This window comes from Lipotes vexillifer, unplaced genomic scaffold (genome assembly GCF_000442215.2).
Source record: "Lipotes vexillifer unplaced genomic scaffold, Lipotes_vexillifer_v1.1 scaffold361, whole genome shotgun sequence".
NCBI lineage: Eukaryota > Metazoa > Chordata > Mammalia > Artiodactyla > Lipotidae > Lipotes > Lipotes vexillifer.
The window spans coordinates 1,294,039-1,320,949 of NW_006787562.1; positions in this window are offsets into that span (position 1 = coordinate 1,294,039).

Here is a 26,911-nt window from a genome sequence, read left to right on the forward strand (position 1 = left end):
GTATTCAGTTTAAAATCTTTACCCATTTTCAGTCTCCAGGTCCCAGACTAAAAGAGGCAAAAATTCTCTCTGGAGGAATGTTTCCTCATTCTAGGTCCTAAGAAATCCCTGCAAATAAATTTTCAAAGCCAATAACCAAGCCACAGTCCCAGATAAGAAGACACCCCAAACAATAAACCGCCCAAGGGTAGAAACCAGCAGAAACAGTAGCTGTAGAGACTGAGTCCCCATAACTTCAGGTAGTAAAATTGTCAACTACAGATTATAAAATGGCTAAACTTAGTATATTTAATCTAAAAAATACAAGCTTGAGAGTAAGAGAAGAAATTATAACTAGTACTACTGCAGACTTTTTAATTAAAGCTAAAAATAGAACCTACACCTGAAATTCCAAATTGAGTAGATGAGATTAAGAAAACGTTAGCCGCAGCTGAAGAGAGAATTAATAGATGGATAAGAATAAATTATCCAGAATGCAGCAGAGAGAGACAAAATGATAGAAAACATCAAAGATTCTTAAGAGATAGGGAGCACAGAAGAAAATGATAGAAAACATCAAAGATTGTTAAGAGATAGGGAAAACAGAAAGAGGTGTCCAATGGAAGGTTACTTAGAGTTCAAGGGAGGGAGGCAATGTGGTAAGGGCAGTATTTGATAAGCTAATGGCTTGAAATATTTCTGTATGCCATGAAAAACATCAAACCACAGATTCAAGAATACCAGTGAATCTAAAGCCAAATCTAAAAAAGGAATAAGAAAAGCAATGTATTTCTGGATACGTCATAGTGAAATTGCAATGATAAAAAAGCCAAAAGTAGCCAGAAAAAAATGACAGCTTGACCTGTACTATCCTCTGCCTTCCACTAAACAATGGTTGTTCACTCTTCTGCTTCCCCTTCTCACTGCTACTCTGATGGTTTCTCACTCTCTTCTCACTATGAACATTTCACTCATCTGCAAGGAAAAGCCCTCTACACACATATTCTATGTACTGATTAACCTGAATTATACACTGTGACCTGATCATATCTTTCGTATTTCCTGCCTTGATTATTTTACATGTTCTTCCCTCTTTCAGAAATTCCCTCACCATTATAAAGCAACAATGTACAACTCAATATCAAAAAACAACCCAGTTAAAAAATGGGCAGAGGGCTTCCCTGGTGGCACAGTGGTTGAGAGTCTGCCTGCCGGTGCAGGGGACACGGGTTCGTGCCCCGGTCCGGGAAGATCCCACATGCCTTGGAGCAGCTGGGCCCGTGAGCCACGGCCGCTGAGCCTGCGCGTCCGGAGCCTGTGCTCCACAATGGGAGAGGCCACAACGGTGAGAGGCCCAAGGACCGCAAAAAAAAAAAAAAAAAAAAAAGTGGGCAGAAGATATGAATACACATTGTCCCAAAGAAGCCATGCAAATAGTTAATAAGCACGTGAAAAGATGCTCAACGTCACTAATCATCAGAGAAATGCAAATCAAAACCACAATGAGATATCATCTAACACATGTCAGAATGACTGTAATGAAAAAACCTGCAAATAACAATTGCTGGCAAGGATGCAGTGAAAAGGGAACCCTTGTACACTGTCAGTGGGAATGTAAATTGGTGCAGCCACCAATTTGTGGAAAACAATATGGAGGTTCCTCAAAAAACGAAAAAATAGAACTACCTCATGATCCAGTAATCCCACTGCTGGGTATATATTTGAAAAAGATGAACACACTAATTGGGAAAGATACATGCATCCCAATGTTCATAGCAGTATTATTTGCAATAGCCAGGATATGGAAATGACCCAAGTACCCATCAACAGATGAATGGACAAGGAAGATGTGGTATATATACATAGTGGAATATTACTCAGCCATAAAAAAGAATGAAATTCTGCTATTTGCAAGAATGTGGGTGAACTTAGATGGTATTAGGCTTCATGAAATAAGTCAGAGAAAGACAAATACTCTCTTTTATCACTTATATGTCGAATCTAAAAAAGATAAAACAAACAAATGTATGTAACAAAACAGAAACAGATTGGCAGATACACAGAACAATCTAGTGGTTACCAGAAGGGAGAGGAAAGTGGGGAAGGAGCAAAGCGGGATAGGGGATTAAAAGATACAAACTACTATGTATAAAATAGATAAGTAACAAAGGTATATTGTGTATAGCACAGGGAAATACAGCCAGTATTTTGTAATAACTTTAAATGGAGTATGACCTATAAAAATAGTGAATGACTATGTTGTACACCTGAAACTAATATAATATTGTAAATCAACTATACTTCAATTAAAAAACATATCCTATGAATAAGGAAGAACCCATGAGCTTTGAAAATATATATAGTTTTTTATTTTGGCTGTGCCAGGTCTTAGTTGTGGCATGCAGGATCTTTAGTTGTGGCATGTGGGCTTCTTGGTTGCAGCATGCGGGTTTCTTAGTTGCAGCATGCATGCAGGATCTAGTTCCCCAACCAAGGATCAAACCTGGGCTCCCTGCATTGGGAGCACAGAGTCTTACCCACTGGAGCACAAGGGAAGTCCCTGAAATTCTTTAAAAGGGGCTTTTAATACATCTAGCTCCTATAGAGTGAAAATGAAATTTCTAGTAGAGCAATTTAGTATCCTAGAAAAACCACAGGCTTTTAGTTCATATTCCTGATCTGCCATCCACTAGCTGAGCAAACATGGACAGGCTCTTTAACCTCTCCACATCTTTGTTTCCTCATTTGTAAAGATGACAATAGTATCTACAAAATAGAGTGCTTAGGAATATTAAACAGGTTAATGAATGTAAAATGTCTTACACAGTGTTTGCATCAGTCAGCATTCAATATATATTTTCTGAGTAAGTGAAACAGATTCTAGTTGTAACCCTTAATTCTAAGGCTGATTAGGAAGCATGCAGGGTTAGCAAACAAAAAAACAAACAAAAAGTGAGCCCTTCTCACTTGCATTAGGTAGTTTAAATATTTAAGAGCAGTTCCCAAGTAGTATTGATGGCTCAGGGCTTACGCAAATTGAGGAGAGTAAAGTTGGTCGTCTAAGGAGATTCACTCACATTTATGTTTCTAATACTATTTGACAGGTCCCCAGCATATCTTGTGCAAGTTGTCACTACCTATATCCAGGAGATGGAGTGGTAGGGGCTCAGCTCCAACCATATGTCATGGGAAAAGGGCATGCTTTCTTATCATATGCCCAGGGACATCTTATCTGCAGCCGTGTCCTTGAATTTACTTACCTAGGAGTGTTCAAGCCAACTTGGAATTGAACAAAAGAGTAAGAGCTGGATTTAGACATTCACTGATTTTTAAGGCTAAATTAAGTGGGAGAAAGGGTGATGAGATGGTAATAAATGACAGTCCAAGTTCATCAAAAATGTTAACAAATGGAAAACTCAGACTAATGGAATTATTGGCCCATGCACAGTCAGGTCTCAAAGGGCCCCAAGAAACAAGGGATTCAGCCCCTTAGTGTAAAATCATGGGGAGAAAATGGGCCATTTCCTGAGCTAAAGGAGCAAACCAGGCTTGCTGGAGACTGGGTTCTCTTCCAACATGCAGGGCCAAGTACACACTGGGAAGTGTGCGGCAAAGCCTGCTTTGGGGCAGACATTGTTTGATGTTTTTGCTTTGGCTGAGAGAGCCACATAAATTTGCTTTGGTGATATTTCAGGTGAGTTAGAGACACATTTTGTAGTTCCAAGTTTGAAACTAAGAATTAACTCTCTTCCTGTAACTGAGTGGGTTCTCACATGGAATACAAGATTCTCTAGATAAGAATTTTTTTAAAATAAATTGTAATTACAGACCCAGTGGAAGGAAAAGGAGGGCCTTGAACTCAGGGGAGAATAAGGGTCATGTTCTTACCACTCCAGGAGAGTAGTGTGTGCAATGAGCAGATGATGGGGAGAAGTAGGCATCATTCCACAAAACTCAGGTCCCCCAGGATGCTGGGCCACCTCGTCCACTCATAGCAAGGATGGCAGTTTTGTCCACGAGTTCTATTTGGTGCTTTAGCATAGACTGAAGTGTATGTACCTTCCTCCATCAGGATGTTAGAGGGCCAAAAAGCTTTCTTTTATGAGGCTTAAATGTACACCCATGACTCCTATTAAGAGAGGCCAGGCACTATAGACCTCATATATACAAGTACCTGCATCTCTCCACGAGCATTAACGACCAAGCCCATTCTTAGATTCACTTGACATTCGTACCTGAATTCAAACTGTCTTATGCATAATTCAAGGCCTAGAGGACCATTCTGTTGGCTCAAGACAGGAAGCCTCTTTACAAAGCAGCATTGATTTGGAGGGTCTGGGTACCATACATGAGAGACTTCCTCCCATTTTTCCACCACTCTAGCCAAAAGGGGGAATTTGAAAATGGCCCTTGATGAATGGTTACAGTGTGCTAAGTGCTATGAAAAATATTTTACATAAATTACGTATGAAAGTCAAAACATTTATTTGAGGAAGAACTATTATTCTAACCTCCCAAAGAAATTACGGAAATTGTCCAAGTATACAGATAGTTAATAGGTGATGGAAATGAGATTTAATAGAGGTCTATTTTAGATGTTCCTATTTTTTCCACTGTACCTACTTTCAATGAGAAGTTATTCAGGATGATGATGTTGTTGATCATGTACATGAAAAGATAACATTTGTCTAGAGAGAAACAATCTTCCTTTGAGCAGAAAATGAAACTGGTTGTAGGTGATGATTTTTTTTTAAAATCTTTTCTGGAGTATAATTGCTTTACAACAATGTGTTAGCTTCTGCCTTATAACAAAGTGAATCAGCTACACATATACATACATCCCCACATCTCCTCCCTCTTGCATCTCCCTCCCACCCTCCCTATCCCACCCCTCTAGGTGGGCACAAAGCACTGAGCTGATCTCCCTGTGTTATGCGGCTGTTTCCCACTAGCTATCGATTTTACGTTTGGTAGTATATATTAGTCCATGCCACTCTCTCACTTTGTCCCAGCTTACCTATCCCATCACTGTGTGCTCAAGTCCATTCTCTAGATCTGCATCTTTATTGCTATCCTGCCCCTAGGTTCTTCATAACCAATTTTAATTTTTTTAGATTCCATATATATGTGTTAGCATATGGTGTTTGTTTTTCTCTTTCTGACTTACGATACTCTGTATGACAGACTCTAGGTCCATCCACCTCATTACAAATTACTCAATTTCATTTCTTTTTATGGCTGAATAAAATTCCATTGTGTATATATGCCACATCTTCTTTATGCATTCATCTGTCGATGGACACTTAGGTTGCTTCCGTGTCCCGGCTATTGTCCATAGAGCTGCAATGAACATTGTGGTACATGACCCTTTTTGAATTATGGTTTTCTCAGGGTATATGCCTGGTAGTGGGATTGCTGGGTCATGTGGTAGGTTTTTAAGGAACCTATATACTGTTCTCCATAGTGGTTGTATCAGTTTATGTTCCCACCAACAGTGCAGGAGGTTTCCCTTTTCTCCACACCCTCTCCAGCATTTATTGTTTCTAGATTTTTTTGATGATGGCCATTCTGACCAGTGTGAGGTGATACCTTGTTTTAGTTTTGATGTGCATTTCTCTAATGATTACTGATGTTGAGCATTCTTTGACGTTTTTGTTGGCTATCTGTATATCTGCTTTGGAGAAAATGTCTGTTTAGGTCTTCTGCTAATTTTGGGGTTGTGTTTTTTTTTTTTTTTTTTCATTGAGCTGCATGAGCTGCTTATAAATTTTGGAGATTAATCCTTTGTCAGTTGCTTCATTTGCAAATAATGTTTCCCATTCTGAGGGTTGTCTTTTCTTCTTGTTTACAGTTTCCTTTGCTGTGCAAAAGATTTTAAGTTTCATTAGGTCCCATTTGTTTATTTTTGTTTTTATTCCCATTTCTCTAGGAGGTGGGTCAAAAAGGATCTTGCTGTGATTTGCGTCATAGAGTGTTCTGCCTATGTTTCCCTCTGAGAGTTTTATAGTGTCTGGCCTTACATTTAGGTCTTTAATCCATCTTGAGTTTACTTTGTGTATGGTATTAGGGAGTGTTCTAATTTCACTCTTTTACATGTAGCTGTCCAGTTTTCCCAGCACCACTTACTGAAGAGGCTGTCTTTTCTCCACTGTATATTCTTGTCTCTTTTATCAAAAATAAGGTGACCATAGGTGCGTGGGTTTTTCTCTGGGCTCTCTGTCCTGTTCATTTATCTATATTTCTGTTTTTGTACCATTACCATACTGTCTTGATTACTGTAGCTTTGTAGTATAGTCTGAAGTCAGGGAGTTTGACTCCTCGAGCTCCATTTTTCTTTCTCAAGATTGCTTTGGCTGTTCAGGGTCTTTTATGTTTCCATACAAATTGTGAAATTTTTTGTTCTACTTCTGTGAAAAATGCCATTGGTAGTTTGATAGGGATTGCACTGAATCTGTAGATTGCTTTGGGTAGTATAGTCATTTTCACAATGTTGATTCTTCCAGTCCAAGAACATGGTAAATCTCTCCATCTGTTTGTATCATCTTTAATATCTTCCATCAGTGTCTTTTAGTTTCCTGCATACAGGTATTTTGTCTCCTTAGGTAGGTTTATTACTAGGTATTCCTAGGTATTTTATTCGTTTTGTTGCAGTGCTAAATGTGAGTGTTTCCTTAATTTCTCTTTCAGGTTTTTCATCATTAGTGTATAGGAATGCAAGAGATTTCTGTGCATTAATTTTATATCCTGCTACTTTACCAAATTCATGGATTAGTTCTGGTAGCTTTCTGGTAGCATCTTTATGATTCTCTATGTGTAGTATCATGTCATCTACAAACAGTGACAGCTTTACTTCTTCTTTTCCGATTTGGATTCCTGTTTCTTCTCTGATTGCTGTGGCTAAAGCTTCCAAATCTATGTAGAATAATAGTGGTGAGAGTGGGCAACCTTGTCCTGTTCCTGGTCTTAGTGGAAATGGTTTCAGTGTTTCACCAATGAGAACGATGTTGTCTGTGGATTTTTCGTATATGGCCTTCATTATGTTGAGGTAAGTTCCCTCTATGCCTACTTTGTGGAGGGTTTTTATCATAAATGGGTGTTGGATTTTGTCGAAAGCTTTTTCTGCATTATTGAGACGATCATATGGGTTTTCTCCTTTAATTTGTTAATATGGTGTATCACATTGATTGATATGGATATATTGAAGAATCCTTCCATTCCTGGGATAAACCCCACATGATCATGGTGTATGACCCTTTTAATGTGCTGTTGTATTCTGTTTGCTAGTATTTTGTTGAGGAGTTTTGCATCTATATTCATCAGTGATATTGGCCTGTAGTTTTCTTTCTTTGTGACATCTTTGTCTGGTTTTGGTATCAGGGTGGTGGTGGCCTCATAGAATGAATTTGGGAGTGTTCCTCCCTCTGCTATATTTTGGAAGAGTTTGAGAAGGATGGGTGTTAGCTCTTCTCTAAATGTTTGATAGAATTCACCTGTGAAGCCATCTGGTCCTGGGCTTTTGTTTGTTGGAAGATTTTTAATCACAGTCTCAATTTCACTTCTTGTGATTGGTCTCTTTATGTTTTCTATTTCTTACTGGTTCAGTCTTGGAAGGTTGTGCTTTTCTAAGAATTTGTCCATTTCTTCCAGGTTGTCCATTTTAGTGGCATAGAGTTGCCTGTAGTAATCTCCCATGATCCTTTGTATTTCAGCAGTGGCAGTTGTTACTTCTCCTTTTTCATTTCTAATTCTACTTATTTGAGTCTTCTCCCTTTTTTTCTTGATGAGTCTGGCTAATGGTTGATCAATTTTGTTTATCTTCTCAAAGAACCAGCTTTTAGTTTTATTGATCTTTGCTCTTGTTTCCTTCATTTCTTTTTCATTTATTTCTCATCTGAGGTTTATGATTTCTTTCCTTCTGCTAACTTTGGGGGTTTTTTTGTTCTTCTTTCTCTTATTGCTTTAGATGTGACGTTAGGTTGTTTATTTGAGATGTTTCTTGTTTCTTGAAATAGGGTTGTATTGCTCTAAAATTCCCTCTTAGAACTGCTTTTGCTGTATTCCATAGGTTATGAGTCATCGTGTTTTCATTGTCATTTGTTTCTAGGTAGTTTTTGATTTCCTCTTTGATTTCTTCAGTGATCTCTTGGTTATTTAGTACTGTATTCTTTAGTCTCCATGTGTTTGTATATTTTACAGATTTTTTTCATGTAACTGATATCTATTCTCATAGCGTTGTGGTTGGAAAAGTTACTTGATACACTTTCAGTTTTCTTAAATTTACCAAGGATTGATTTGTGGTCCCAAATATGATCTATCCTGGAGAATGTTCCATGAGCACTTGAGAAGAAAGTGTATTCTGTTGTTTTTAGGTGGAATGTGCTATAAATATCAGTTAACTTCATCTTGTTTAATGTGTCATTTAAAGCTTGTGTTTCCTTATTTACTTTCATTTTGGTTGATCTGTCCATTGGTGAAAGTGGGGTGGTAAAGTCCCCTACTATTCTTGTGTTACTGTCGATTTCCCCTTTTATGGCTGTTAGCATTTGCCTTATGTATTGAGGTGCTCCTATGTTGGGTGCATAAATAATTACAATTGTTATATGTTCTTCTTAGATTGATCCCTTGATGATTATGTAGTGCCTGCTTTGTCTCTTGTAATAGTCTTTATTTTTAAGGCTATTTTTTTCTCATAGGAGAATTGCTACTCCACCTTTCTTTTGATTTCCATTTGCATGGAATAGCTTTTTCCATCCACTCACTTTCAGTCTGTATGTGTCCCTAGGTCTGAAGTGGGTCTCTTGTAGACAGCATATATACAGGTCATGTTTTTGTATCCATTCAGCCAGTCTGTGTCTTTTGTTTGGAGCATTTAATCCATTTACATTTAAGGTAGTTATTGATATGTGTGTTCCTATTAGCATTTTCTTAATTGTTTTGGGTTTTTTATTGTAGGTCTTTTCCTCCTCCTGTGTTTCCTGCAATTGTTGTAAAGCTGGTTTGGTGGTAATGAATTCTCTTAGCTTTTGATTGTCTTTAACCGTTTAATATCTCCCTGGAATCTGAATTAGATCCTTGCTGGGTGGAGTAATCTTGGTTATAGGTTTTTCCTTTCCTCATTTTAAATATGTCCTGACACTCTCTTCTGGCTTGAGATCAGCTGTTAACCTTATGGCACTTCCCTTGTATGCTATTTGTTGTTTTTCCTGTGCTGCTTTTTTTAAAAAATATTTATTTATTTATTTATTTTCTTATTAGTCATCCATTTTATACACATCAGTGTATACATGTCAATCCCAATCTCCCAATTCATCACACCATCAGCCCCATCCCCCGCTGCTTTCCCCCTTGGTGTCCATACATTTGTTCTCTACATCTGTGTCTCAGTTTCTGCTCTGCAAACCTGTTCATCTGTATGATTTTTCTGGGTTCCAGACATATGCGTTAATATTTGATTTTTTTTTCTCTTTCTCACTTACTTCACTCTGTATGATGGTCTGTAGATGCACCCACATCTCTACAAATGACCCAATTTCGTTCCATTTTATGGCTGAGTAATATTCCATTGTATATATGTACCACTTCTTCTTTATCCATTCGCCTGTCTTTGGGCATTTAGGTTGCTTCCATGACCTGGCTATTGTAAATAGTGCTGCAATGAACACTGGGGTTCATGTGTCTTTTTTTTTTGTTTTTTTGTGGTACACAGGCCTCTCACTGTTGTGGCATCTCCCGTTGTGGAGCACAGGTTCCGGACGCGCAGGCCCAGCGGCCATGGCTCACAGGCCCAGCTGCTCCGCGGCATGTGGGATCTTCCCGGACCAGGGTACGAATCCGTGTCCTCTGCATTGGCAGGAGGACTCTCAACCACTGTGCCACCAGGAAAGACCTCATGTGTCTTTTTGAATTATGGTTTTCTCTGGATAAATCCCCAGTTAGTGGGATTGCTGGGTCATATGGTAATTCTATTTTTAGTTTTTTAAGGAACTTCCATACTGTTCTCTATAGTAGCTGTATCAATTTTAATTCCCACCAACAGTGCAAGAGGGTAGCCTTTTCTCCACACCCTTTCTAGCATTTATTGTTTGTTGGTTTTCTGATGATGCCCATTCTAACTGATGTGATGTGATACCTCATTGTAGTTTTGACTTGCATTTCTCTAATAATTAGTGATGTTGTGCAGCTTCTCAATGTGCTTCATGGCCATCTGTATGTCATCTTTGGAGAAATGTCTATTTAGGTCTTCTGCCCATTTTTTGATTGGCTTGTTTGTTTTCTTTCATATTGAGCTGCATGTGCTGTTTATATATTTTGAAGATTAATCCTTTGTCCAAAGATTCATTTGCAAATATTTTCTCCCATTCTGAGGGTTGTCTTTTTGCCCTCTTTATGGTTTCCTTTGCTGTGCAAAAGCTTTTAAGTTTCATTAGATCCCATTTGTTTATTTTTTGTTTTTATTTCCGTTACTCTAGGAGGTGGATCAAAAAAGATCTTACTGTGATTTATGTCAAAGGGTATTCTTCCTATGTTTTCCTCTAAGAGTTTTATAGTGTCTGGTCTTACATTTAGGTCTCTAATCCATTTTGAGCTTATTTTTGTGTATGGTGTTAGAAAGTGTTCTAATTTCATTCTTCTACATGTAGCTGTCCAGTTTTCACAGCACCACTTATTGAAGAGACTGTCTTTTCTCCATTGTATATCCTTGCCTACTTTGTCATAAATTAGTTGACCATAGGTACGTGGGTTTATCTCTGGGCTTTCTCTCCTGTTTCATTGATCTGTATTTCTGTTTTTGTGCCAGTACCATATTGTCTTGATTACTGTAGCTTTGTAGTATAGTCTGAAGTCCGGGAGTTTGATTCCTCCAGCTCTGTTTCTTCCCCCTCAATATCAGGATATCCTTGTCTTGTTCCTGCATGTTTCTCCTTCGGTTTATCCTGTATGGGACTCTCTGCACTTCCTGGACCTGCGTGGCTATTTCCTTTCCCATGTTAGAGAAGTTTTCGACTATAGTCTCTTCAGATATTTTCTCGGGCCCTTTCTCTTTCTCTTCTCCTTCTGGGACCCCTATAATGCGAATGTTGTTGCATTTAATGTTGTCCCAGAGGTCTCTTTGCCTCTCTTCATTTATTTTCATTCTTTTTTCTTTATTCTTTTCCACAGCAGTGAATTCCACCATTTTGTCTTCCAGGTCACTTATCCATTCTCTGTCTCAGTTATTCTTCTGTTGATTCCTTCTGGTGTATTTTTCATTTCAGTTATTTTATTGTTCATCTCTGTTTGTTTGTTCTTTAATTCTTCCACATCATTGTTAAACATTTCTTGCATCTTCTCGATCTTTTCTTCCATTCTTTTTCTAAGGTCCTGGATCATCTTCACTATCATTATTCTGCCTTCTTTTTCTGGAAGATTGCCTAACTCCATTTCATTTAGTTGTTTTTCTTGGGTTTTATCTTGTTCCTTCATCTGGTACATAGCCTTCTGCCTTTTCATCTCATCTGTCTTTCTGTGAATGTGGTTTCTGTTCCACAGGCTGCAGGATTGTAGTTCTTCTTGCTTTTGCTGTCTACCCTCTGGTGCATGAGGCCGTCTAAGAGGCTTGTGCTACGCTGCTTTTAATAATTTTTCGTTGTATTTAATTTTTTTTTTTTTTTTTTTGTGGTACGCGGGCCTCTCAGTATTGTGGCCTCCCCCGTTGCGGAGCACAGGCTCCAGACGCGCAGGCTCAGCGGCCATGGCTCACGGGCCCAGCCACTTCGCGGCATGTGGGATCTTCCCGGATCAGGGCACGAACCCGTGTCCCCTGCATCGGTAGGCGGACTCTCAACCACTGCGCCACCAGGGAAGCCCAAATTTTTGATAGTTTGATTAATATCTGTCTTGGCATGTTTCTCCTTGGATTTATCCTATATGGGACACTCTGTGCTTCCTGGATTTGATTTATTATTTCCTTTCCCATATTAGGGAAATTTTCAACCATAATCTCTTCAAGTATTTTCTCAGGCCCTTTCTTTTTCTCTTCTTCTTCTTTGACCCCTATAATTCAAATGTTGATGCTTTTAATGTTGTCCCAGAGGTGTCTCAGACTGTCCTCAACTCTTTTCATTCTTTTTTCTGTATTCTGCTCTTATGTAGTTATTTCCACTGTTTTATCTTCCAGGTCACTTATGCATTCTTTTGCCTCAGCTATTCTGTATTGATTCCTTCTAGAGAATTTTTAATTTCATTTATTGTGTTTTTCATCATTGTTTGTTTGCTCTTTAGTTCTTTTAGGTCCTATTTAAACGTTTCTTTTATTTTCTCTATTATTTTTCCAAGATTTTGGATCATCTTTCCTATCATTGCTCTGAATTCTTTTTCAGGTAGACTGCCTGTTTCCTCTTCATTTGTTTGGTCTGGTGGGTTTTTACCCTGCTCCTTCATCTGATGTTTTTCTCCGTCTTCTCATTTTGCTTAACTTACTGTGTTGGGGGTTTTCTTTTCACAGGCTGAAGGTTCATAGTTCCCGTTGTTTTTGGTGTCTGCCCCCAGTGGCTAAGTTTAGTTCAGTGGGTTGTTTAGGGTTCCTGGTGGAAGGGACTGATGCTTGTGTTCTGGTGGATGAGGCTGGATCTTGTCTTTCTGGTGGATAGTACTGCATCCAGTGGCATGTTTTGTGACCTTATTATGATTTTAGCCAGCCTCTTTGCTAATGGCTAGGGTTGTGTTCCTGTCTTGCTAGCTGTTTGTCATAGGGTGTCCAGCACTGTAGCTTGATGGTCATTGAGTGGAGCTTGGTCTTAGCGTTGAGATGGAGATCTCTGGGAGAGCTTTCACCGTTTGATATTATGTGGAGCCAGGAGGTCTCTGGTGGACCAATGTCCTGAACTCAGCTCTCCCACCTCAGAGGCACAGGCCTGACACCCAGCCGAAGCACCAAGACCCTGTCAGTCACATGGCTCAGAAGAAAAAGCAGAAAAGAAAGCAGGAAAGCAAGAAAGCAAGAAAGAAAGAAAGGAAAAGAAATTTATTAAAATAAAAAATAATTATTAAAAATAAAAAAAATTACAAAGTAATTTTAAAAAAAGAAAAAAAAAGGAAGAAAGAAAGAAGAGAGAAACCAACCCAAAAAACAAATCCACCAATGATAACAAGTGCCAAAAAGTGTACTAAAGGGGCTTCCCGGGTGGCACAGTGGTTGAGAGTCCACCTCCCGATGCAGGGGACACGGGTTTGTGCCCCAGTCCGGGAAGATCCCACATGCCGTGGAGTGGCTGGGCCCATGAGCCATGGCCTCTGAGCCTACGCTCCACAATGGGAGAGGCCCCAACAGTGAGAGGCCCACATACCACAACAAAAAAAAAGAAAAAAAAAGTATACTAAAAAAAACAAAAAAACAGAAAATTAAAAAACCAACAAGCAAAAAACCCCCAGATAGACAGAACCCTAGGGCAAATGGTTAAAGCAAAGCTGTACAGAGAAAATCACACAAAGAAGCATACCCATGCACACTCACAAAAGAGGAAAAGTAAAAAAATACATATATCTTTGCTCCCAAAGTCCAGTGCCTCAATTTTGGGATGATTCATTGTCTATTCAGGTGTTCCACAGATGCAGGGTACATCAAGTTGATTGTGAAGATTTAATCTGCTGTTCCTGAGGCTGCTGGGAGAGATTTCCCTTTCTCTTCTTTGTTCGTATAGCTACTGGGGTTCAGCTTTGGATTTGGCCCTGCCTCTGCGTATAGTCCGCCTGAGGGCGTCTGTTCCCCACCGAGACGGGAGGTGGTTAAATGAGCAGCTGATTAGGGGGCTCTGGCTCACTGAGGCCGGTGGGAGGGAGGTGCAGAGAATGTTGGGTAAGCCTGTGGCAGCAGAGGCCAGCATGACATTGCAGCAGCCTGAGGCGTGCTGTGTGTTCTCCCGGGGAAGTTGTCGCTGGATCACGGGACCCTGGCAGTGGCGGGCTTCACAGGCTCCCGGGAGGGGAGCTTTAGATAGTGACCCGTGCTTGCACACAGGCTTCTTGGTGGCTGCAGCAGCAGCCTTAGCATCTCGTGCCCGTCTCTGGTGTCCGTGCTGATAGCCACAGCTCGTGCCCGTCTTTGGAACTCGTTTAGGCAACGCTCTGAATCCCCTCTCCTCGTGCACCCCTAAACAATGGCCTCTTGCCTCTTAGGCAGATCCAGACTTTTTCCCGGACTCCCTCCCAGCTAGCTGTGGTGCACAAGCCCCCTTCAGGCTGTGTTCACGCAGCCAACCCCAGTCCTCTCCCTGGGATCCGACTTCGGAAGCCTGAGCCTCAGTTCCCAGCCCCCACCCGCCCCTGGTGAGTGCTGGTCGGCACCGATCCTGTGTGAGGGAATCTCTCTGCTTTGCCCTCTGCACCCCTGTTGCTGCGCTCTCCTCTGTGGCTCTGAAGCTTCCCCCACCCCGCCCACCTCCTGTCTCTGCCAGTGAAGGGGCTTCCTAGTGTGTGGAAACTTTTCCTCCTTCACGGCTCCCTCCCAGAGGTGCAGGTCCCATCCTTATATTTTTGTCTCTGTTTTTTCTTTTTTCTTTTGCCCTACCCAGGTACGTGGGGAGTTTCTTGCCTTGTGGGAAGTCTGAGGTCTTCTGCCAGCGTTCAGTAGGTGTTCTGTAGGAGTTGTTCCACATGTAGTTGTATTTCTAATGTATTTGTGGAGAGGAAGGCGATGTCCACACCTCACTCCTCTGCCATCTTGAAGGTCTCCTGGTGATGATTATTTATAATTTTACATTACTGTTCATTTCTAACATATATTAGGTATTGACATGTTTTTCCTCCATTCGGGAAGTATTTCATCATAGTACGCTGAACCGATTTGTGCACTTATGGCTTCAAACTGACTAGGTTGTTAAGTTCATATGAATTTTCTTTTTTTCTTCATTCATATATTGAGACATCTCAGCAGACAGAATTCAAAGACTATAGCTATTTTTCCATGTATGTTTTTTGTGTAATTTCTGGCTGATGAGCTTTATGAGAGTAAAGAAAATTGAAAGCAGCTCTGTCTTTTTTTGGACACCTAATGCACTTAAAAATGTGTTTTTCTAGAGAAATGGTTTGGCTCTGGGTGCTTTCGACTATTTGTAACAACCAGGGACCGATATGGGAAGAATTATTAGCTGTGTAGTACGTCACATTCCCTTGTCCCACACCTGTGTTAAATTAGATCAAAGGAAGCACAGAATAAAAATCTATCCCAAATATCAAGGAACTTTTCAAAATATGCATGTTTTCCACCCCTCTCCCACCCACCTCCACCAGCCTAACTATAACATACTTTCCAGCAATGAGGCTCTAGAATCTATATTTTTATAAAAGTACTTAGGATGGCTCCAGTACTTAGCAAGTAGGGTTTGGGAAGGATTAAGTTGCCCCAAGTTTATCTGATGCATGAAGACACTCTTCAGTATCTCTAGTTTCAGAATCATTGTGGAAGTAAGTATGGCTTGTATTTGAATGCTAGTTCTCCCACTTGCTAACTGGTTGACCTTAGATAAATTATCTAACATCTTTGAATTTCATGTGAGTTGACAACAATTTATAAAGGTTAGTTTTATATAAAGGTAAAATACCTACGAACAAAAACAGGTGAACAGAATAAGGATGCAATTAATTCCCGCTGGTTGAGATAGTGGTGGGGGTAATAGAAGTAACATTAGCCCTCTGATAGTCTATTCCATTTGTACTGATTTGTTAGATAATTCTTAACTTACATCGAGGGAATGTTTTATCTTCAGTTTCCAGCAATTAGTGTTAGGCATACCCTTCTTAATGACAAACAACTTGTATTTCTTCTTATTCCACGTGAGAGGCCTGTTCACATATTTGCTAAGATCTCTTCTGCCCTCACACAATTCTTTTCTCTAGTTCTGTTCTTCAACAGCCGCCCATAAGAAGTGACCCTGGTCCTGAGTGGGTAGTATCAGAACTATAGACTAACCCTTATTGATATTCTCCACTAAGGAATCCCACTGGCCCATAGAGGACCAGGATTTACATCCTATTGTAAAACCAGAGCTGAAGACATTATATCCACTACATCAATGTTTGAATATGCATATGAATCACCTGGGGATCTGGTTAGGATGAAGGCTCTGATTCAGGAGGTCTGGAATGAGGCCCAGTATTCTGCATTTCTAACCCTCCCCACGTGATGCTATTGCTGCTGGTCCCTGGGCTTCACTTTGAGGAAAGAGGCACTACGTCACTAAATGTCCTTTATACCTAGATTTATGTGGTAAATTCTTGCTTTAGTTTAATCCCTATGAAAGACAAAATTGTCTCTGCATATGCATTTATATAATGTCTACTGTCAGAAAATGAATCTCTGTAACACATTGCAGTTTCCCTTTGGCCTTGGCTGACGAAAAATACCGCCCAACTGTTAGGTCCTCAGTGCTATTTCCTTCGACCATCTGTCATGCCAGATTCTTTTAGATGGACATTCTTTCTGTTAATGTCCTGTGTTGAAAGTTTTTGTGTTAGGTCATGTTTAAATCTACTTAGCAATAAGACTTTCAGTCTTTCAGGATTAGCAGTGGCAACCTTTGTGTGTATGTGATGAGGGACTTGGGTGGGAACCAATTTTGGCATCCACGATTTGCTGTTCCCCTGGCTACTTGTGTTCTATTACTGTGAAAAAACCATCTAAACAGACAGGAGCTGATATCACAGTTGACAAAAACATACCCCCCTTCATGTATTTCACTTCTCTTTTATTCATCTGAATGCTTATTCTGTAGCCATTACCAGAATTCTATTAACTAAATTGTTATACATATTTTGAATGGTCAGAAGTGTAAGTTACTCACTATTGTTTTTCTTTGAAAGGTTTCTTCACTTTTCTTTCTCATTTACCCCTTTTATAATCATTTTGTTCAGTTATGAAGAAAACATAATTTCCTTTGAGATTCACTGAGAATAAGAATAATACAGAATTTTTAAAATAAACTTGGGGGAAATTAAAATATTTAAAACTGTGAACTTTTCTACTAAAAAAAATGGCAATTATTTTCACTTCTACAAATCATCTTTTATGTCTCTAATTAAAGGTCTATTTCAAATGTATCCTACACATTTTTAGTTGAGTTTAGTACAGTGAATATTCTAATTTTGATTGCTATATGAATAGGATTTTTAAAAGTCATATTTCTGACTGGTTTTTACAGGATTCTAGGCATTTTTTTTCTTTTTTCTTTTTTTGTAACAAGTTATCTTACCAAACTCTAGTAAGATTTAATAATTATTCCATTTTCCCTTAGGCTCATTATATAAATCATCTTATTCACAATACTTCAGTAGTTAATGAAATTTTGTCCTTGACTTCTCTAATAATTTTCATATTCCTATTCCATTTATCTTACGTGATTTCACCCAATCTTAATGTCTAGAATTTCCAGAACCTAGTGGTGATAACATTATTTTCTTTTCTTCAGGTTTTAGTGGGAATGCCATAATAGTTTCACCTTGAGTACGATGTTGACAGTTCATCTTAAATACACTTTTTTTCCATGTTAAGATAGTGGTACTCTTTTTATAAATTACCAAGTGTTTTTTTTGTTTGTTTTTTTGTGTTGTTTTTTTTTTTTGCGGTACGTGGGCCTCTCACTTTTGTGGCCTCTCCCGTTGCGGAGCACAGGTTCCGGATGCGCAGGCTCAGCGGCCATGGCTCACGGGCCCAGCCGCTCCGCGGCATGTGGGATCTTCCCGGACCGGGGCACGAACTCATGTCCCCTGCATCGGCAGGCGGACTCTCGACCACTGCACCACCAGGGAAGCCCCCAAGTGTTTTTTTGTTTGTTTGTTTGGTTGGTTGGTTTGGTTTTTTGTGGTACGCGGGCCTCTCACTGTTGTGGCCTCTCCCGTGTTGCGGAGCACAGGCTCCGGATGCGCAGGCTCAGCGGCCATGGCTCACGGGCGCAGCTGCTCCGCGGCATGTGGGATCTTCCCGGACCGGGGCACGAACCCGTGTCCCCTGCATCGGCAGGCGGACTCTCAACCACTGCGCCACCAGGGAAGCCCCCAAGTGTTTTGTTTTGTTTTGTTTTGTTTTGTTTTGTTTTGTTTTGTTTTATCTCTAACGTCTGTTGAATTTTGGCCTCATCTGAGAGAATGCTACTTCTACTTTGATCTCTTGATTGATAAATTACACAAATAGTTTCCCTAATATTGTAAATCATTGCACGCCTAAATCATCCCTGTATGTTTCTGATACGTTATTCTTTTTAAATGGCATTAAGTTAGATTTATTTTGAATGAGTATTTCTCCATTTTATGAGAGGGTTTTAAAAAATACATACATATATATATAGGGGTGTGTGTGTGTGTGTGTGTGTGTGTGTGTGTGTGTGTGTGTGTGTATAAACACACACGTATATCTTGGTTAGGTTTTATTTTCAGAATGTTAGCCTGGTGCCTGGTGAGAGTAGGTGGAGGAAGACGCCTTACTTGTTAAAGCCTTTGAGCAGGGTGTAGGGGATAACACATCTTGTGTCCAGTTTCATCCCCTCCCCACATCTCACATGGTATTAACTGTCTGGACGCCTTATTTTTAGAGCCATGTAAAAAGTCCATACCTCTGAAACAACATTTATGAAATGGAGGGGACAGCTGTTCTTTATCCCTGGTTGGTTTTTCACTGGAACCATGGTAGCTTTCCAGTTGTTCAGAAATCTTTCTCTCTTCTCTCATCTTTCCAAAGTGAATCTTAGGCTTAGCTACTTAATATTAGACTCTGTGTGTTTCTGCACTTGAATCTTCTAAATTCAGATTTAAAAATAAACCAAACCAACAAACACTGTACAAGCAAAAATTGTAGCTTTACTTGATTGTTGGAATATCCATCCACGTGTGCAGAAGAGCTTGGTGGGCAGTGGTTGAGCCAGAGAGCTTGGACATAGTCAGAAGTTCCTTCTTTACATTCGTTGCAGTAGCCCCAAATTAGCTGGGACAATCTGTCTCTAACCGAGGAGTGGTCTTTTGGGGGAGATTCTACTACTGTGCCCATATTCTTTGGGTAGAACATAGAATAAACAGCAATATGCCATGTGGATAGTTCCCAGATACATTTTACTAGAATGAAAATGTGCCATATGTTAATTATTCTTTTCCTCTAGTCCCTTTATAAATTAGAGAATATAGATAAGTGGGTGTTCACTGGAGATTCATTTATTTCCTAAGCCAATGCATCCTTTACCTGTGGTCATTTATGGGTCAGTTTGTCCATCTCTCATTTTGGTGTGCTCTGTATTTTTTCTTTCAAAATGTTTCCCATTTTTTGTAGCACATGCAATCCTTTCGTCAATTCCATTTCTGGTTTGGATTTCTCCCCTCGTCGTATTCTTTTGGTCGTTTGAGTGGGGAGGCAGAATGAAGAGAAGGAAGTGCATGAAGCTAAAAGGATGTCCCCACTTCCTGAACTTTACCCATAGATACTCATTGCCCTTTGACTTCACCTTGAAGAAACTTGTCCAAGGGAATCAAACAGAAAAGTTTTCCCACATAGGTTACATATGAATCCAAGGGTGGGCCTTTCATGTTGTAGAGACTTGAGGAAAGGTTGGCTGTAGGAGATTTGGGAGCAAAGAGCTAGCTAAGACCTTTGCGTGAGAGAGTTGTCAGCATCAGTGACTCCATGGCATATGAAGATGGGGGTGATTGTCAACAGTGAGGACACGTGGGCCCCCACGTTACATATGTGAGAGACATTCTTCTCATGGGCAGCTGGAGCACAAACTTTTCACTGCCTTTATGTATTCTGTGTAGGTTTGCCCCTTGATTCTATGTAAATTTAAAAATCAGTTTCTTCTTGGTGATACCCACCTAGGCATGAAGCCTGAGGAACTAGGGTTATATTTTACATAGACAGGGCTAGGATAGCGCCTGTCATTTTGTAAATGGGGAAACAAGTTCACAAAGGTAGGCGATCTTGCCAAGCCAATCAGCTAATGTGAAACAGGACCAGAAACCCAGGTCCTTAGACAACTAGTGCACTTTCCCATTCTGCCATTTTTAAAAAGTTGTTTCAGGATTTTGGTGCCACATCTTTATGCAGAGATTTCTCAGAGGCCATTTCTATTTCTGACCCAGATTGCAAAAGCCAAACGTGAAGCAATTCACGCTTTACCAACTGAAGTGTTTTCCCTTAGATTCTTCAGGACAGTTAGTCAAAGGAAAATCTGATAATGCACCTAGAATATTGGATACTACTGTACTATTCTATAGGCAGTTCATTCTCTGACCCCAGCTTGAGCTCAGTGCGTACCCTGACACCAGGGGACTGATTGGCCATGTAATTATTGTTCTTGCTAGTAACTGCACAAGCTGTTCTTATTCATATAAGCACCTAATCCTTTTCCAAATTCTTTTTGCTTCAGTTTGCCTCAGTAATATTCTGCAGTAGTGGATAATTGCACATTGTGTAGAGAAGGATTTCCTTTGATCTTCTCTAAATTTTGGTTCTGCTAATTTCGTTTAGTGTCCACTTCCGGGTAGACAACACGACCAGGTAGCAAGGAACACCCAATTAGATGTCCTATGGCATTTCATTTAGATTCCTTTGTCATATCAAGTAACACTTACCTCTCTCCATTTTCCCTGCTGAAGAGACAGACTCTTTTTGTCCTTGCCTGGAATATTTCCCTGTTACACTTCCCCAGCCAGTCTAATTATTTCTGCTGCAATCTGATAGACCTGGCAGCATTGCTCAGGTTCAAAGGAAGAATATGTGGAGATAAGATCATTGACTTCGAGTGTCTGGAGGGATATCAGAAGGACAAAGGATGAGACTTCTCCAGAATGGTTTAAGAATTTGAACTAGCAATTATATAAGTTGTTGAAAGATGGACTTTAGCTGAATAAGAAGGGGGCGTTATATATTAAATAGAGTTATCCATCTAGGAAATGGATAAAGAAGCTTTTATTTAAACAGAACAGAACAAGCTTTCCTATGGAAGGCTTTGAAGCTGGTAAACCGTGAGCTCAGGATCCCTTGATTCTAGGGCAGTTTACCTCTTTCCATCCTCCTGACTTCTTTTGTGTAAATGGATATGAGCACCTATTTGGGAGCCCTTGTATAACCATTAATTAACATCATAATTATTCATCTCAGTAGAGGTCAAGAGCCCAGAAAGATGGATTTGAGATACATTTAGGTAGTAAAATCAAAAGTACGTTGATGAATTGTTTTGGGAATGAGAAAGAAAAAAGTGCCAGGCACTAAAAGTTTTGCTCTTAAAGATTTCACATTTGTGGAGCGAAACTCATACATATGAAGTATAAGATATTTTACGTACATATTTTTAAATTTTATTTATTTTATTTATATTTATTTTTGGCTGTGTTGGGTCTTTGTTGCTGCACACGGCCTTTCTCAAGTTGCGGCAAGCAGGGGTTACTCTTTGTTGTGGCGGGAGAGCTTCTCATTGCAGTGGTTTCTCTTGCTGTGGAGCACGGGCTCTAGGAGCGTGGGCTTCAGTAGTTGTGGCACTCGGCCTCAGTAGTTGTGGCTCACGGGCTCTAGACTGCATGCTCAGTAGTTGTGGCACACTGACTTAGTTGCTCCGCAGCATGTGGGATCTTCCTGGACCAGGACTTGAACCTATGTCCCCTGCCTTGGCAGGCATATTCTTAACCACTGCGCCACCAGGGAAGTCCACATATTTTTATTTGAATGTTTTTCCCCACAAATACTTTTGTGGGGAGAAATACACATACAAGAAACATTTGTATAAAGTATTGCTTTGCAGTGTGTTAAATGTTACAAATACTTTAATAAATGAGGAAGTAGGAAAGGTCAAGAAAGGCTCCATAGGGGAGGCAGTGATGGAGCTGTGTTGTAACCTGGAGTAGGCATTAGAAGCAGGACAAAGGCACGCTGAGCCAAGGATCATGATGGTAACGATGGCACCAATGATGACATTTATTGACTATTATATCCAAAGAACTGTGCTATGTAAGTTTATGCATGATCTGATAGAACTTTATTTTAATATGAGGGAACTGAGGTTCAGAAAGATTAAATCATGTCTCCACAGCTGCATATCCAGTAATTGATGGAGGTGAGGGCTCCATCCCAGAGCCAGTGTCCTTAATAATTTTGGAAACCTACTTGAGATAAGTACATTAGAAGGGATTCTTAGAAGTGTGTCAGCCTTTAGGGGTCATTGTGAATACATTGAGGGCTAAGTTTGCATTGATAAATTTTGGGGGGAAAGGAGTCTAGGATAGGGAAGCAGAGATATAAAAGCAGAAGGCACAGATGAAGCTGATGATGCTATAGGAAAACGGGGACCAAAGGAAACCTTATAATGGACATTGAGGTGAGGGTTCACACAACACTCAATTACATGCTCTAAAAAAAGGAATGGCCAAGAAGGAAGAGGCTGTGGGCAGAGAAAGTTCCCAAGGAAACTTGTTGGTTGACATTGAGTTAGCTTCAGGGTAGAGATAGGATTCATCATATAGAAATAAATGAGTATAGATTCATGAACGTGACTTCAGAGATCTCTTAGTCCCAGCCACTCCGTCCTGCTTCCGTCATTAAACAGAACACGATTAGGCTGCAAAGAGCAGGCTAAAACAAAGGACACTTTGTGGTAAGGTTGCAGAGAATTCAGCAAATCCAGTGATGGATAATGAACTCCCTCAGAGCCTCAGTTGAACTAGAAAGAAAAACTATACAGGGACTTCCCTGGTGGCGCAGTGGTTAAGAGTCTGCCTGCCAATGCAGGGGCCATGGGTTCAAGCCCTGGTACGGGAAGATCCCACACGCCATGGAGCAACTAAGACCGTGCACCAAAACTACTGAGCCCATGTGCCACAACTACTGAAGGCCACACGCCTAGAGCCCGTGCTCTGCAACAAGAGAAACCACTGCAGTGAGCAGCCTGCACACCACAACGAAGAGTATCCCCTGCTCTCCGCAACTAGAGAAAGCCCACGCACAGCAACGAAGACCCAACGCAGCCAAAAATAAATTAATTAATTAATTAAACAACAAAAAACCCTCCAAACTATCCAGTTGGAACCTAGGCAAATAACTCAATCTCTTAAATGGCCTCTGCTTTGTGCTCCCTTGAACATTTATCTCTCCCTACTCATTCTGAACATGAAGCAACAGTGCTGCCCAAATCCTGTCTCTGTAACCTCTCACCAAAAAGCCTTCCACGGATTGGCTTTGGTTTCTGTGAATCATATTTTAGATTCACAAGAGAGAGACAATATGGTTGCTCATTGGTTCTGTGGGACACTCGAGTGTCCTTTTCAGGAGCTGAGAGTATGGAACACAGGGATAGATATGTTTGGAACAGGTAGCATCCTAGAGAAGAAATTATTTTAACAAAGTTACACAGCTGGTGAGGAGCAAAGCTCAGGCTTCCAGATTTGCTCAGGATCCACTGCATCCTTCTGAGATGTCCCCAAGGAATTCTCTCTAACAGTGCTGCAATGGCTAGAGTTAAACCAGCTACAGTAGGAAAGAAAACAATTGGTAATAATTTGAGATGACATTATTCTACTTCTATTTGACTGTGAATTTAAAATATCCTTACAAAAGTAGCAGGGGAACATTCCCTGCCATCCTCACCCTTTCCTGCAGTGGCTTGGCAAGCCTAGGTAATCTGTAAGATCCCTTCCAGGGCGAGTGGCAGGGAGGGAAGTTTGGTGATTCTAGCATAGGCAATATTGAAAGTTTTGACCTCAGTTTACTAATGGGGCAGTTGATACCTAGAAAGGGAAGAAATTAGTCCTTAGTACAGAGTAGATCAGTGGCTAAACTGGGACTAGAGCACGGGGATCTTAATTCCCAGTCTGTGACTATCACCCTACTTTCTTCAAATTGATCTTATCTCATATGTCAAGTCCAGTTGGCCATTGTAGCAGTCTGGATTATTTTTGGAGAAGAATTCTGAGATCACACCAATTCTTAACAGAAAAGAGCTCTGTGATTAATTTGTAATGTCTGTACTGTGTATGGGAGAAGGGGATGGTGGCCTGAGTGTTTACCACCATACATTTGCCCTGTCCTCTTTTTCTCCCTGCCTCATTATGGCTGGGCTACTCCTCACATAAGCAGTAAACTACATTTCAAATGTAGTATTTGTTTTTCTTTACATGATGGTGTCTTTCTTTCACTTGCATTCTGATTTCTAACCCCATTCTCTCTGAACAGAAGATCGATTAGAGTTAAATTTATTTTAGCTAAAGTGATAATGTGGAATACTTGTTTGGTGGCCCAATAAACATCCATCTTCTACCAGTTTATTTGCTTTGAAAGGAAATCAGAATTTTAAAGGTACACTGAGACTACTAATGGTAATTATCACTTATGTTTATAGTACTTTATTTTATAGATCACTTTTTTTTTCATTTTTATGCTTAAAGGAATGATATAGATTAGCTAAGTAGAAAAATATTTTTGCATGTTCTATACTAAGTCCCTCTATAAAATTCACTTAAATTCAAACAGGTGACATAAAACAGAATCATATCATATGAAATTATTGCCACTTATTTTGTTTCTTACAGCTATTGTAGCCTGTTCTAACTATAGGCCATTGCATCCTTATTAGATGGAATTCCTAAAAGCATTGCACTGTAATACAAGGGGCATTGAACCACAGAAATGGCAACCTGGGTTTTTTGTCACATTGTGCAACTATATTAAAATATTTCCACCTTGGGTACCTCTTATTGTACACATATCTGTCCTTATGTTTTTGCAGGGGGCTGCAATTGGAAAGTATTTGATTCCTGAACATCAGGCCATATTCAGAATCACTTCCTCCCTCTGAGGAAGTCTGAATGCAGAGATAGAAAATATTTTTGGTCTCATAAAATAGCTCTAATCTATTGGCTATGGCTATTGTTGTTCTGGGATTAGAAAGATTCTGAGGCTACATGTGAACTTAGCAGAAGGAAGGTCAGGGAACTCTAGAGCAATACGTGACATAGTATAAGCTGAGCTGTTTGCTTAATGAATTTTTAAATGATAGCGCCTTCTACTGCCCTCCCCCAATACTCTTAGGTCTTCTTCCCAGAATGTGCTGCTTCTATATTCAGGTGGGTCTGAACCATAGCAACTAATAAGTCTACAAGCTAAGACCACCACCCTCCCTACTCCTACTCATCATGGGAATGACCTTTCCCAGGAATTATTTTTTTATTCTCTAGGTCCTCACCTAATCATACTCCAAGATCTAGTCCCAGTGAATAATCTCACAGAAATTCCAAAGGTGGAAAAAAATGTGCTCACATCCCTCATACCTGGCTGTCCATGCTTCCTCTTCTTTAGAACCTGATTCCTATGCTGAGTGATGTATGAAGGGAGGGGTTTGGAGCTTGGGGCTATAACGTGGCCCTGGATTGCAAATTGGGAGACCCATGTTCTTATCTTATTTTCGTTTGATATTCTGTGTGCCCTGGGAAAAGGCACCTCCATTTCCTAATGAAGAGTGGAGAGGAGTTATTCTCCTCATCTTACATAGCAGAAGGTCAGAGTGGTGACTGGTCAAGGCTTCCCAGCTTTCAGGGGTAGCCCGCAGACCCAGCAGTCTTTCTGCTACATTTATGCTGCTGCCATACTTCCATGCTCTGAGTTCTGGAGTCAGTATTGTAGAGACATTGCAGGATCTTGGAAAGAAACTAGGAAAATGGCTTAATTAGAAAACGGAAGGCTTTAGAAGCCATTTATTGGCAGCCTCTCCCTCCCTTCCTCCCCCCTAGTTAACCCATCTGTCTGCTGAGCCCTTCCACCCACATGATCCGGCTTTAGGGACAAAGGCATGGTTTCCTTGGGAATACCAAGATTCAGGAAAATGACTGCCTTGTCAAATCCCTTCCTCCACCCTAGCATGCTGAGAACTCTAAGGATCACATCATTTAAGCTCATTTTAATGCCCAGAGAAGAGAGAGCCCCTAATTCCTGGCTATTTACATTTTTGAATTGTTGTTGAAACGCTTAGTTCTCATCTATAGACTAAGAATTTAGTGGAAAGGACCTAAGAGTTTAGCTAGTCATATCACCTCAATGCACATGGGAGGAACCTGAGGCCTGTAGATGGGAAGGATTTTCCTAAGGTTAGATAATATATTAGTGATGGAGCTTGGACTAGAACCCAGGTCTCTGGATGAGTGTCCCCACAAGGTGGGTGGTCATCCTCATTCAACAAATATTTTTCAAAATTTGGAGGGCCTTTGTTCCAGATACCTATTTTTACATTAGAAAACATCCTTACATTAGAAGACATCCTAAAATGTTAGTGGCATAAAACAATCATTTTCTTATGCTCATTGATTACACGCATCAGAAATCAGAACAGGCACCACCAGGACAGCTTTTCTCTGCTCTATGATTTTATAATTTCCAGGGCTTCACCTGGGATGGCTTGAATGAGAATAGATTCTTTACTCACATACCTGGATCCTGGATTGGGATGGCTAAAGAAAGGGATCAGTTACCAACGCACCTATGTGTGGCCCCTCCAGCGTGGTAGTGCATGAGTAATGAACTTCTATATAGCGGCTCAGGGATCCATGTGTGAGCATTCCCAGCAAACAAGGCAGAAGCTGCATGGGACTTTCATGACTTACTCTTGAAAGTCACAAAGCATCACTTCCACTGTATCATATTTATTAAACCTTTCCCAGATTGAAGAGCAAATAGCATAGATCCCACCTCGTAGTGGAAAGAGTATCAAAGAATTTACAGCCAGGTTCTAAACCTGCCATAACCAGTTACCTTCTAAGTCAGTGTCTTAGGTAGACAGATGTAACCACTAAGATTCCTCTCTCATGGAGCTGATCTCCTTGAGAAACAGACGGAAACAAGCAAACAAAAGCATATGAACAAACAACAAAATATAACTAGGTTTTGACAAGTGCAATAAAGGAAATACATGGGATGATGTGATCGGTGTTTAACACAGTG